We start from the raw sequence: 15020 nt of genomic DNA, 5'->3' as shown, positions 1-15020 counted from the left end.
GGGCAAGTGCAACAGTTCATGTCCTCACAGAAGATTATGACACTTAATTGACTAAAATGAATCTAATTAGGAGACACATATACATGCCTCACATGACATCATCATAATAGGATAATGTCCTTCACACTGGTAGAGGAGAGAGAAAATCCCATTTCTGGTCTCCACTTCACCACTGACTCACTCTACAATCTTGGGTGAGGCACTTAACCTATCTGAACCCTGAAATGCTTCATCAATCAATTGGAGACAGTTGTCCCTGTCTTGCCGACTTCATAGGGATGTTGTCATGAGAGAATAAGATAATACATAGGAAGGTTTTAAAAAATATTAAGGACTGAGGTGCTATCGATTTACTATTCAGGAAATGTAGTTTTTTCCCCCTTGAGATATCATTCCCACTCTAAATTCATCGAGTCCTGCCCTCACCCATCCCATTATCTCCCCTTACTCCAAACTTTCCTTTACCCCATCCTGAAGTTCCTAAAAATTTCAGGGTTATCTTCTCTTGAAAACTTTGGCCCCCAGACACATACAGATGAGGCATGGGCCTCACGACTTTTGCAGGAGCAGGGATGGGCCTTATCTGCCTCTGTAGCCCACAGCTCTACCCTGGACCTGTACCAAGTAGGAAGACAAAGACAGGACATGTTTGTTGATGGAATGAATGGGTGCCTCAGAGATGTGGGTGGGCCCTGCCTGAGTTGGGGAAGGAAAGAGGCAGGATGGGAGCCAGCAGCCAAAATCTATACAGCAGGATCTACAAGAGGTAGAGAGGAAGTGTCTAGGCTTGTGGCCAAAGGAGAGAGAAAGGTCTTCTACTCTGTTGCATGCAGGTGGTTTGGGCAGCCTTCCTCTCTCACACCTGGTGACCTGGGAGCCAGCTGGGCACGTAGAATGGGCTTAGACATTGGGAAGGGGATGTGATATAATGAACACTGGGTATTATATAAAACTGATGAATCACAGATCTGTACTCCTGAAACCAATAATGCATTATATGTTAATTAATTGAATTTAAATTAAAAAAAAAAAAAAAAGAATGGGCTAATAAGGGACTGTAGTCAGGAAGGGCTGAGAAACCCCATACCTCATGAAAGCGTCCCCCAGAGTCACCACTTCGACTCAAGAGATGACATGAAAAAAGCTTCAAAGTAAAGCAGCCCAGTTTTTTTTTTTGGGGGGGGTGTTGTTTAAATTTCTTTGGGGTGGGAGAGATGTGGACAGCAAAAATGACACCCAGGCTGTCAGAGCACTCCCGTGACAAGAAAAGAGGCAAGAAATGGTTGAGGGAAAAGGTGGTCAGTGTGGGGCTAGGGGCACACGGAGGAGGCACCCTGGTCCAGCCCCTGTGGGCACGTGGAGGCTTCCAGAGCTGGGGAGTGGGGAGAAGAGAGCTCAATAATGGTTGTTTGAAATAACCCTTTTTTAAAAAGAAACATGTTTTGCTTGTGTAAAAGTACACACGTAATGAGAGCAGTTTACTTTTTTTAAAAGTATGTATTTATTTATCTGAGAGCGAGCCAGAGTGAGAGAGCACAAAGAAGGGGGAGTGGAGGGCAGAGGCAGAGGGAGAAGCAGGCTCCCCACTGAGGAGGGAGCCTGACACGGAACTCAGTCCTAGGACTAAGAGATCATAACCTGAGCCGAAGGCAGACGCTTAACCCACTGAGCCACGCAGGCGCCCTGAGAGTAGTTTACTTTCATGTGGTTACTTCTAAACCCTAATCTGAAATGCTTCAAAACAAGGAAAGAGATGGATAGATACAGCAGAAAAATGCAAGCTGTGTGAGTATGCATGCAGAATTACCAAATAAGTCATTTTCTCCTCAAATAATTTCAGTTCTCGTCCTCCATTGGACTCCCTCCAATGGCTCTTAGGCAATCCTCAAGCGCTTATTCCGCTCATCACTTGTGGCATGAATCCTTTTCTTCTTGCACTAGTTATTCCCTTCATTCAACATGAGTTTGGTTTCTGAGGACCTGCTACGTGCCTGGGCACCGTTCTGGGGGCTGGAGTACGTCATGAACAAAATAGATAGAAACTGATGCATCGTAGGGTTTATATTCTAATGGGAATAGATGGACACATCAATCGAGATATAAAACATCCTATATTGGTAACATATGCCAGACAGTGACACGTACTGTGGAGCAGCAGAAAGCAGGAAAGGGGAATGGGGAATGTGTGCATGTGGAGGATAGGGGTGCGGGTGTGGAGCCTCCCTGAGGATGGGTTTGAGCAAGTCCTGAAGGGGTTGAGGCATGAGCCCACATGACAGTCTGGAGGAACAGCGGGTCCAGGCAAAGACAAATGCAGAGCTCCCGAAGCAAGAGAGAATGAGTAGGAGCAGTGGGGGTCCGTGTGGCTGGAGTGGTGTGCGGGGGGGGGGGGGGGAGCGGTGAGTGGAGATGAGGTCCAAGGGCCACAAGGAACCCCATCATACAGGCCCTCGGGGGCCACTGGAAGAACGTGGTCTTGTGTTTTCTCACAGGGGAGTGACATGATCTGACTCCCATTTTTAACAGGGTCACTTGAATTAAAGAGAGACTGTAGGTGACCCTGGGAGAGATGACAGCAGTTTGGAACAAAGTGGTTGTGTCATAGCTGGTGAGACGTGGTCAGCCCATAGGTCTTGCTGATGAACTGAATGTGGATAAAAAGCATGACTCCAAGGCCTTAGGACTGGGCAACTAAAGAGTGGGGTCACCCTTAAGTGAGGGGAAGGATGAGAAGGGTTGGTGGGGGTTGGGGAAGAGTGGGAGTCTGGCTCTTGACATTTTGAGTTTGAGTTGTCTGTTGGAGACCCAGGGGGAGTTGTTAGGTAGGCACCTGAATACGAGAGCACAATTTTGAGAAGCAGTCCAGGCCAAAGACATAAGTTTAAGAGTCATCAAATGTATATTATTTGTGTTTGGGTAGGTCTCTTGGGGCAAAAACAGTATCTTATTAACCCCCACCTAACTTAGGAGTGATGTGCCCATAGTAGACACTCAGTCAATATTTATAGAATCTCTGGATACATCTGTCCGTGAAAATAAAGCCAAGATTAATTGAGAAAATTGTGAAAACAGAGGCACCCCCACCCCTTCCAAGCCCAAGCTCTAGAATGATCTGATCCAGACACGAGTCCTGGTTCTGCTGCTTCCAGTAAGGGTAGTCTTGGTCAAGTTCTTTAACATCTCCAAGCCAATTTCCTAGTGTGTAGAGCGGGAACAGTTTGAACAGTTACATAGAGGGTGGTTATGAAGATTTAAGGAGTCCGTGAGTGTGAAATGTACACACACCTTACAGATGGCAATTAGTTGAGAGAACCAGGCAGGGATCGGTAAGGACACAGTTTTGCTCCTCTAGCTTATTGCAACCTCCTTGTTCACCTGAAAGACTTCAAGTAGAAACCCCAGAAGCTCGGATTCAGAGCGCAGCAGGGTGGTCTGTCCCTGGCTAGATACTCCTCACCCCTCCAGAGCCAATTTAACACCATCACCCAGCCCTGCCTAGCCCACACACTCACTGCCCAGGTAATTTTCTGGACCACCTCAGGCCAGGCTGAGCTCTTCCTCCTCATCTCCTCTCAAAATAGCCTCCAAAGTACAAACAATTTATCTCCTACTAGAGTAAAGCTAGAAAATACTGGAGAATTTGCCCATTTATTTTTTTACCTTAAAGAATGAGTAAAGGAGGGGCGCTTGGGTGGCTCAGTGGGTTAAAGCCTCTGCCTTCAGCTCAGGTCATGATCTCAGGGTCCTGGGATTGAGCCCCACGTCTGGCTCTCTGCTGGGCAGGGAGCCTGCTTCCTCCTCTCTCTCTGCCTGCCTCTCTGCCTACTTGTGATCCCCCTGTGTCAAATAAATAAATAAAATACTAAAAAAAAAAAAAAAAAAAAAAAAAACCAGGATAGGGGATGAACTCAAAATAGAATACAAATTGTAATAAATGAACTTCAGTGTATTATAAATGGATAATGTCACTATACCAAAGGAGGTGGAGAAGAGAAGACCTACCTATGTAATTCTGGAAACTGGTACTTTGACTGGATGTTGTCAGGCTACAGGAAATTAAACTATATACAAATAATGTGGTTAATAAATTAGTTTCTCACAGGGATATGCATTAGCAATTCTGAAAATGGATATAATTGTCTCGGACAAATAAGTAAATACATTATAGTTAAGGACAGCCCAGTTTCTCACTGTCAGAGCAAGAAGTTACAAATAAGGGAAGACCAGAATGAAATCTGTGGGGTCGGATTGGATTCAGAGGTATCAGCATAAATTCATGTTTCTTTCTTTGTTGGCGTGACACATTATATGTAACATTTCCCTTTTGACCGATTTTTTTAAAAAAAGATTTTATTTTTATTTATTTGACAGAGACCACAAGTAGGCAGAGAGAAAGGAGGAAGCAGGCTCCATGCTGAGCAGAGAGCCCAATGCGGGGCTCGATCCCAGGACCCTGGGATCATGACCTGAGCTGAAGGCAGAGGCTTTAACCCACTGAGCCACTGAACCAACCCAGGTACTCCTTGGCCCATTTTTAAGTGTAAAGTTCACTGGCATTATGTACATTCATAACGTTGTACAACCATTTCTACCATCCATTTCCAGAACTTTTTATTCCAGCCAGAAACCCTATAAGGAGGAAATAATAATTCACCGTTCCTCTGTCCCTCCAGTCCCTATTACCCTCTGTTATACTGTCTCTATAGATATGGCTGTTATAGACACCTCATATAAATGGAATCATGCGATATTTGTTCTTCTGTGTCTTGCTGATTTCAGTTACCATACTACCTTCTAGGTTCATCCATACTGTAGCATGTACCGGAATTCTATCCCTGAATGATATCCTGCTGTATACCATGATGTCTATGACATGTTTTACTTATTTATCCATTCACTTGTGGATGGACACTCATGATTTTTGAAATTTATATATAGATAGATAGCGACAGAAATAAATACAGAGAGGCGAGTGTTCATGTATTAGTTCACAGACATATTTTCCTGTCTCTGTCTCCTGAAAGGGCCAAGGAGTAACTATTCTCCAGGGGTAATGAGCACACCTAGCACCCAGATCTTGGTTTACACACACCATTCTTCAGTAAAAGGAACCAGGGCTCTTGGGAGAAGTGGTTGATTGCAGGCCTGAGGCAGGGGAAATGTGAGATGAGTCTGAAACATCTTGTGAACCCAGAGAATTAGGAGTTAAAAGATCATGAACTGGGGCTCCTGGGTGGCTCAGTGGGTTAAAGCCTCTGTCTTCAGCTCAGGTGATGATCCCAGGGTCCTGGGATCGAGCCCTGTGTCAGGCTCTCTGCTCAGCAGGGAGCCTGCTCACCCCCACCCCACCTGCCTCTCTGCCTAATTGTGATCTCTCACTGTCAAATAAATAAATAAAATCTTTTTAAAGATTAAATAAAAATAAATAAATAAATAAAAGGTAATGAACTTGGGGACGCCTGGGTGGCTCAGTGGTTAAGTGTCTGCCTTCAGCTCAGGTCATGATGCCAGGGTCCTGGGATTGAGACCCACATTGGGCTCCTTGCTCAGCAGGAAGCCTGCTTCTCCCTCTGCTTGTGCTGGTGCACTCTCTCTCTCTCTCCAAATAGATAAAAATCTTTAAAAAAAAATAAATAAAATAAAATAAAATGAAAGGTCATGAGCCAACGCAAAGGAGCTCCCAGTAGCCAAAGCCAGAACAATTGGAGGAATGAAATAAATAATAACCTTAGATTATAACCACATCCATGAATTCATACCAATATAAATAGTTGGATAAATAAATAAATGGAAGTAAAAGAACAGCTCCTCCTCTCAGAAGAATTTCAACTAATAAACATAGAAAGAGTATAGACATGTGGAAAGAATAAAGGAAATGGGAAAACCACCATTAGAACACCACAGTAATCATTGTTACAGGCTAATCGGCCCAGATGTTAAGATTAGGGGACAAAAGTCTGAGGAGAAAGTAGTTATTTGCATAATCTCAAAGCACTTCTCCAGAGAAATTTATCATTTACACAGGGGCACACTGTAGCTCGACAGTGGGGAAACCCAGCGGACACCCTCTCAAGTAAGGCTCCGAGTAGAGATGACCAGTAGTCTGCTGGGCAGACATCATGGAGCCCCTGAGGTGATATGCAAGAAAGAGACATGGGCTCTGTGGTATTCTTGCCAAAAATGTAGAACCACAATCGAAGCATCAGGAAACATCAGACAAATCCAGACTGAGGAAAATTCTACAAAATTTCAAAAGTCAGGAGAGACACTAAAAAGCAGAAGCTATCATAGAATGGACCAGGGGATGAAGGCACCGTGACAAAGTAAGTTCAGTGTGGGACTCTGGACTAGCTCCCAGAACAGAAAATGTATATTAGTGGGAAAATCAGTGAAAATCCAAATAAAGTCTGCAGTTTGGTTAATAGTATTGTACCCATGTCACTTTCTTTGTTTTGATAATAGTCCTACTATTAGGGAAAATATTAACATTGGGAGAAACAGAGAGAAGGGTGTGTGGGAACTCTCCACGCTATTTTTGCAACTTTTCTGGAAGTCTAAACATTTTTTCAAAATAAAAAGTTAAAAAAAAAAAAAGAGAAGGAATAAAAGCTTTACTGCTCTCATATGTTTTAAAATACACATAACATATTCATATAGTGAGATACACGCATCAATGTAGAAATGGACAGTCACAGATCCAATGGTGGTGTGTGTGCAAACTTGTGTAATCAGTGGGAGTTCACGGTCCAAAAGATCTGGGGACCAGTGCCTTTCATGGGGACCAGTGCCTTTCAGCGTGAGCAGAAAGCCCTGCAGATAGTGAGAGGAGCCAAACTCACAAAGACAGAAAGTAGAAGAAGGTGGTTGCCAGGGGCTGTGGGGAGGGAGGGGGAAGAGAAGGGGAGTTTGTGTTTAATGGGTACAGTTTCAGTTTTGCAAGATTAAAAAGTTCAGAGGTGGACGGTGAGGCGGGCTGCACAGCAGTGTGAATGTACTTAATGCCACTGAACCATTCGCTTAAAAATAGTTCCGACGGTATATTTTACGGTATGTGTATTTTACCACAGTTAAAAACAAAACAGAACAAGGACTGCAGGGTTTATGGTCGGCCCTACACTATCTTGCTTCTGCAACTTTCTCACGGGTTAGACATGTCTTCCCAACAAGGCTTCACGAGAGCTCGGTCTGGAAGCCCACTTGATCTTCAAGCCCGAGTATTAGTTCATGCTTAATTCACGGATAGGACTCGACGGGAGATGGGGAGGCTCAGAGTGCAGAAAGGCAAATTCTCCTGGGGAGAGCTATGAAAAGGTTTCATTGAAGGTTATCTTAATCTCCCAGAGACAAGATGAGCCTTCCCTCAGATCTCTGAGTCCTGGTGACTCAGGGCTCCGGGGGTGACCTGGGAGATGCTGCCCGCCTTTGGTCCTCCTTCCCCACCTCCCTGAGGAGGAAGTTGTGTGTGTTCCTTGGCTCTGTGGGATCTTCCTTCGGGATCTGTGCTCACTCCATGTGTATTTATGCACAAACCCATCCGTATAGGTAAGGTTCTGTTGTAGTAATAAATAGTCCCCAACTTCCAGTAGTTGGAAACATCAGTTTGGTTCTTGCTCTTTCCACATACCCACCACAGGTTCGCGGGGTCTCTTCTCTGTGTCACACTCCCTCGGGATCCAGGTGATACCACAGCAATTCTCTGGAACACAGTGGTAACCTGGCTCCAGTGGGTGCTGGCTCCAGCCTTTGCCTAGAAATGACCCAGGTCACTTCTGCTCATACTTCATTGTCTAAAGCACGTCATATGGCCCAGGTGGAAAATAACACTCCTCCTGCAGGGTGCTCTTCAACTGTCAGGGGACAGTGGTAGTGCCCTGCACTGACCCAGCTTCCCAGTGCCTTCCTCACCCCTGCAGGTAGAAATCTGGGGCTGGGGAGAATGCCATCCTCACCCCATCCACACCCCACACACTCTGTCCCACAGAAAGAACTCTCAGTGCCTCTACCTCCTGCAGTTGAGGACTCAAAGCCCACTTAGGGGGATTTGTTGGTTCCCTCCCTCTGCTCATTTCCTATCCCGTTGCCACACTCTGGGCTGAGTCTGTGCAAATGGTCTCGAGGGTCCCACCCCGTCCCTTGTGAGAGAAGATTCGTGGTCATTCTTGAGGAGCACATACAGGCTGCTTACAGCGGCCACTGTGTGACTCATGTGGCTTCCCAGAAGCTAACCAACCAACTGGTGATTAGTGATGCACCAGCCTGCTTTTCCCCTGTGCTCCTACTGATGAAGTTCTAGAACCTAGGTGAGGTTCGGTGGGCTGAGGTCCGGAGCCGATGACCAAGAAAGAATTCTTGAGGGACGCCTGGGTGGCTCAGTTGGTTAAGCAGCTGCCTTCTGCTCCGGTCATGATCCCAGTGTCCTGGGATCGAGTCCCATATCAGGCTCCTTGCTCAGCAGGGAGCCTGCTTCTCTCTCTGCCTCTGCCTGCCATTCTGTCTGCCTGTGCTCGCTCTCTCTCTAATAAATAAATAAAATCTTTAAAAAAAAAAAAAAAGAAAGAAAGAATTCTTGAGACATCTTTGGTGCAAAATGGCAGGACCCGTGGGCAGGAAGAGCTGCTGCCCCGGGTTGTGAGGGATGGCAGGTTATGTACCCTGCTGTTGGGGGAAGGGGAGGGGAAGGGAGGTGTCAGTGGAGTTTTCATATGCTAAAGAGGGCCTACAAGGTGCCAGGATGTTCCAGGCCTGCCCGAGGCCTTGCCCTTGCTGCTGGATCAATGTTGTCTTTAGATCAGCCATTAACATTAAGATAGTTGGGAGACTTTTTGGTGGGGTGTCACAATCCTGCTATCAATCATCTTTGTTAGTGAGATTTAGAACATTTGTAAGCCAAAGGAGACTCCTGTCTAGCAGGATTGTGAGCTCTGCAAGTTAACTATTTGCTTATTTGTTCAAGGCAGTCAGGGCTGCCTGAGGGATGCTACACTTATGGAGGGGAAAGGGTGAAGAGGGGGTGCAAGGCGCCAGCTCCTGCTTTGTCCTCAGCCAGCCTCCTGCTCCCTCATCATTCCCCCCTGAACAATTTTGACCCTTAAATCTTTAAGGTGGTTGAAGGTGGAAGGTCTCATCTTCTGTAACTTCTTCCTGCTGAATAGGGGCGTAGAGCTGACCCTACCTACTGGGGTCAATATTGATCAGTGGAGGAATGTATAGGGGAGTTATGAAAGGCGGAGGCAGCCGAATCCAGCGCTGACAGTGAAGGAGTGTCTTTGCGCGTGGTAAGGATCATCTGTCGTGGTGAAGTCATTGCAGCGATGGAGTCTCGGCACCAACTAGAGAAACATGGAACAAAGCAACATATTAAAGTTAATAAGGCGATAAAAATGAGAAGCCCGAAAAGGAGATTTGGCCATAGTCCTCCTTCAAACCAGGAACTTAACCATTCACTGAGAGAGAGAGAAGGATCTTGTAGGGCCTTAATCTGGGTATTCATGTCTTTTATTAGTCCTGTGACATTTTTGTGATAGTCTGGAATGTACACACAACATTCTGTCTTGATAATTGCACATGTGCCACCCTGGGCTGCTGTCAGGACATCTAAGGCCATCCTATTTTCTGGAGTGCCTTGGTATCTGTGAGACTTCGGTATTAAGTAGGGAGATTAGCTGGAGTGGTGATAAGTTTTAGTAATGCGCCCATGAATCCAGGCAAGTCCTAAAGCACAGCGACCTATCCATCCTGGAGGAAGCCAGGGCCACAGGTTGGTTCCACATATCCAGTGGGTTCCATTTGGAGCTGGCCATCTAATGCCAGGTCGCCTTGCCCAGTCAGTAGCAAACCAGTCAGTAGCCTGGAGTACTATTACTTGGGAACACATTTCTAGTGATAGCTCCCTCATCACTACTGGGAATCAGCAACTGCAATCCTGGAAGATTAGAAGAACCCCTATCACTTATTTACATTTTTCAAGAGCAGTAGTGCTAGTGAGTTTCTTTTCTTTGTTCTCTTTGTTAATATAATGTAATCTTTGCAGAAGATTGGTCCCTTAGCAACAGATAAAGATGAAGGAGGGTTCAGTGAGTGTGTATCTGTGTGTGTGATTTAGTCAAATTCCACCTTATGCTAATTCAACAAATTACTCACTTTCTATACAAATTCACAGCATTCTTTTTTTTTTTTTTTTTTTTTTTTAAAGATTTTATTTATTTATTTGACAGAGAGAAATCACAAGTAGATGGAGAGGCAGGCAGAGAGAGAGAGAGGGAAGCAGGCTCCCTGCTGAGCAGAGAGCCCGATGCGGGACTCGATCCCAGGACCCCGAGATCATGACCTGAGCCGAAGGCAGTGGCCCAACCCACTGAGCCACCCAGGCGCCCCACAGCATTCTTAAAATAGCCAGTTCCCATTGTGCATTTAAAATACTAAATTGTTTTTGCAAAACTCTGATTTACACCCAACTTTTCGGGAGCATTGTTCCTTTATAAAGCAAAGCCTTTGCTGGTGTTTCTCAGCAAATTCCTAGAACTATAGACAATATGGAAATGGAAGGCCCTGGATACAACAATTGTAATATTTGTGACTCACCCAAAACTTGCTTCCCTTTTAGGATGGGGGATTTCTGGCAGGGAGGAAACAGATTTATTCATTTGTTCAACAAACATTTTGTTTTGCCGAGCGGCTTCTAAGAGCTGAGTACTCTGATAAGTAGTGCAGAAGATGCAAGCAGAGATTAGCACCCATCACACCCTGCTTACAGTTCACAGTGTCTGTCTTTCATTTTCTTGCCATCTTCCAGAGGTAGCTTCGTGCCCACCTGGAGACCAGATGGGGAAGCAGACCCCTGGATTGGTCAGCCTCCAGCCCCGTCCCACACAGACCCTTGCGGAGACCTCCTCCCTATCCTACTCTCCCTGGCACACGTCCCCTCAATAGTCGTTCTTGGCTCACACAACTTCCTCCCCCAACCCGGTGGCCTCCCACGACCCTACACTGGCCCCAGAGAAGGCAAATCAGTCTGACAAATGAAGCTCCAAATTTGGGCTTCTCTTTTTGCTTAAGTTAATTCTTGGTTCTTGTTGGGTATTAACATCTTATTACATTAGGGCTAAGCGTAATTGGCCTGCAGGTGCCCGTGCAAGTGAGAGTTTCTTGGAGTGTAACAGAAGCCTGTGTGGGCTAAGAAGCCAGCAGGAGGTTTGCAGGTATGTGTGGAGCTGGTGATCATGGTGCAGCAACCCCGAGCTCTTCCTGTTCGCCAGGACCTGGGAAACCTGGTCAGTCATAGTATCAGGCAGATGGGACTGTGTGATAAAGATAGACCTCTGGAAAAGGTTGGTCCCTTCTCCAGGGTGAAAGCACTTGTTGCCCCCAAAGGGCAGATAATTCTTATATTCATGGGCCGGGGGGGACACTACTACATTGAGAAACTTCTCCTGACCTGCTGTTTGGCTGCAAGGCCTCAGATGTGGAAGAGTGTTGCAGAAGGTTAGGAAGATGACCTAGGCTCCTCAGAGGCTGACCTGAGTGAGGTCCGCAGAGTCTTTGCTGACACTTGGGGAGAAGGTAATCGCAGAAAGCCAGTGAGAGCAGGGCAGGACAGGGTGCAGCCCTGCAGAGACCTCTGGGGTACAGAGGTGTTGCCTAAAGCAGACCGGCTGACCTGGGCCTTCTGTGTCTCCCTGGAGGACTATTGCTGTACACGCAAACACTCCTGCAGTCAGTTACAGTGTGAGTCTGAAGAGGTGATCTGACTAGCACTATCTTCTCCCTCCAGACAGGATGTCATTTAAGCTTCCTTCGAGGTCTCCATGCTTTTCTCTCCTCTGGGCTACCCTGAATCTGTGCCCCTGTGGGAAATGTGCCCCTGTAGGAAAACAAATCAAAACCACAATGAGATACCACCTCACACCAGTCAGAATGGCTAAAATTGACAAGGCAGAAAACAACAAATTTTTGCGAGAATGCCGAGAAAGGGGAACGCTCCTACACTGTTGGTAGGAAGGCAAGCTGGTGCAGCCACTCTGGAAAACAGTGTGGAGGGTCCTCAGAAAGTTGAAAATAGAGCTACCCTATGACCCAGCAGTTACCCTACTGGGTATTTACCCCAAAGATACAAATATAGTGAAAAGAAGGGGTATGTGCACCCCAATGTTCATAGCAGCAATGTCCACAATAGCCAAACTATGGAAAGAGCCTAGATGTCCATCAACAGATGAATGGATCAAGAAGATGTGGTATATCTATTTACCCATGGAATACTGTGCAGCCATCAGAGAAGGTGAATACTTACCATTTACATCGACATGGATGGAACTGGAGGGGATGACACAGAGAAAATAAGTCAGTCAGAGAAAGACAATTATCATATGGTTTCACTCATATGTGCAACATAAGAAACAACAGAGGATCGTAGGGGAAGGGAGGGAAAGCCGAATGGGAAGAAATCAAAGCGGGAGACAAACCATGAGAGACTCCTAACTCTAGGAAACAAACCTGAGAGTCTCTGGAGGGGAGGTGGGGGTGGGGGGAATGGGGTAACTGGGTGATGGGCATTAAGGAGGGCACAGAAGGTCATAAGCACTGGGTGTTATTTGCAACGGATGAATCACTGAGTTCTGTATCTGAAACCATCGATGTACTATATGTTGGCTAATTGAATGTAAAAAGAAGAAGAAAAAGAATGTACCCCATAGAAACACTGCTCCCCTCTCTTTCTGCCCTTGAGTCCTTGGTCAACCCCAGGCTGAACAACGTGACCCAGCTGTAGTGGGCAATGTCGAAGGCAGGAAGTTGCTATTCTCTGCGTGGGCCCGAACCCGCATCGCAAGCAGAGGCTCAGACTGGTGTGGAATTGAGCTGAAGCCTTTCTCCGTGCCCCGCCCAAGAGACTTACTGGCCTTCCTCAGTGACTCCTTTCCAACTTTCTCTGCCAATTCCTAACCAAAATTCTTTACCCCGCATCTCAATTTTTTTTCTTCCTTAGAAATAAATTACTAGATAGGAGTCAGCTTCTTCCCTACTCTTACGGTTTTTGTAGGAAGGAATTCTCTGTACCCTCCTGGCCCCCTGCTCTACCCAAGTCCCCTCCCACGGAGGAGAGCCCAGTCAACTGAGTGAACACTTAGGGAGGGGAGCAGAGTCCTGCCAGGAAACAGAGCTGACATTTTTACTTCTATCTGCTGTTTCTGTATTTTGGAAATTTTGTGGGGAAAACATGGGTGTTGTATATTGACCTCCTCAAGCCCCAGCAGGCCAAGGCAGAAACCACAGAAACATTTTCAAGAGACAGCTTGTGCCCCAGAGGCATAGGGTAAGCTGGGTGCCCAAGGCCTGGCACCCCATGGTACCAAGTACCCCTTCATGTCTCCAAACCCGTTCAATGTTGCTTTATCTCCCTAAAGCCTCCTGACATGTACGGTTGCCTGGCTGGGTCCCAGGAGTTGCAGAGTGTTGAGTTAGACACTGTGCCCGGCCCTGTGTAATTATCCAGAGTCAAAATGAGTCAGCAGGCAACCCAGATTAAAAACTGTGGCTCCTGACTCAGGCCCACACTCACGGTGCCCACAGTCTGCTGCAGGAAATCTCTGAAGGAGATCTGGGGGGTGGGGAGAGATAAAGGGGAGCCACCAGGGAGCTAGACTAGATTCTGGGTGAGGCAGGAAGGATGATGAAGCATCTCAGGAAGGAAGTCAGGACCCTCCAGCACCCATTCTTCCTTTGTAATTTAGAACCCGCCCCCCTCACCACCCTACACCCCTCTCCCCACCGCTTTCTCCTCCAGCTTGACTCCCTGGAGTTCAGAAGTACTAGCCAATACCTCCTGTTCACAAGAAGCATTTGCTGTAGCTGAATTCTGTGCCCAGCCCCTGAAATACTGACATTGGGAGGGTCCTGTGAACCTAGATAAAACATGTTTTTAAAACGATTTTAGGCTAAGTTCCACTGTCTGTTTTCTGAATTAATTGTGGAGGATTCCCTGAGGAGTTGACCCTTGATGACTCTCATGGAGCAGTAAGCACATGACTATTCCTGTAAAGAAGTCTTGAAATTTCTGAGCCCAGTGTAAGCCCAAATTAAACCCTTTAGAAGACCACTCTATCTTTGACCAACCCTATGACCCAGCCGACCTGGAAGTAAACAGCTCTGGGTGATTCAACAGCATGGTGAATCCATGAGGCCAGTGGACTGATTACTTTTCAGTCTTCAGGGATTTCCAAGTCCTCTTGGGAGCATCACTGACATTGCACGAACCTGTTCAGTCAGAGAGTGGAAGACCTATAGGAGGAGCCAGGACATTTAGCCCACAGAAGGGAATACTCAGACTACGTATACAAAGGGTGCCTTGTGGATATGGGTCAGGCACATTTCGAACGGCCCAGAGAGCAGAACTGTTTTCAATGGGCACAGGTAGTGAATTTTCCGCCACTGGGGAAGAAGTTCAAGAGAGGCTGCATGTACATCAGTCAGAGGGGCCATGTATGACACCCATCAGGTTGCTTCCCACCTGTTATGGGCTGAATGCTTGTGTCCCCCCCAAATTTATCTGTTGAAGCCCTAACCCCCAATGTAGTGGTATTAGGAGGTGGAGCCCTTATGGGGATAAGACTTAGATGAAATCATGAGGGTGAAGCCCCCATGATAGGGTTAGTACCCTTATAAGAAGAACAGACACCAGAGCTTCTTCTCTGTGCCGTGAAGTGAGAAGGTACTTGTCTACAAGTCAGGAAGCAGGTCTGCACCAAGAACTGAATCAGCCAGCACCTTGACCTTGAACTTCCCAGCCTCTGGAACTGTGAGAAAAAATAATCTCTAGGTTAAGCCGCCCAGTCTATGGTATTTAATGTAGCAGCCCAAGCGAAGACACCAGCAGAGTCATTGATCTCACTGAGATTCAAGAGATGAGGTGAGTCTACAACCTTATGAGATGCCCAGAATGTTAGAAAATGGAAACAAAGATTTCTACCTTGCCCCCTCACAGAAGCAGAAAAACCTATGGCTTGTACTTTCATCGGGTTGTGGATAAA

Source organism: Mustela lutreola, chromosome 9 (assembly GCF_030435805.1).
Source record: "Mustela lutreola isolate mMusLut2 chromosome 9, mMusLut2.pri, whole genome shotgun sequence".
Lineage (NCBI taxonomy): Eukaryota > Metazoa > Chordata > Mammalia > Carnivora > Mustelidae > Mustela > Mustela lutreola.
Note: the sequence above shows the minus strand (reverse complement) of the source record.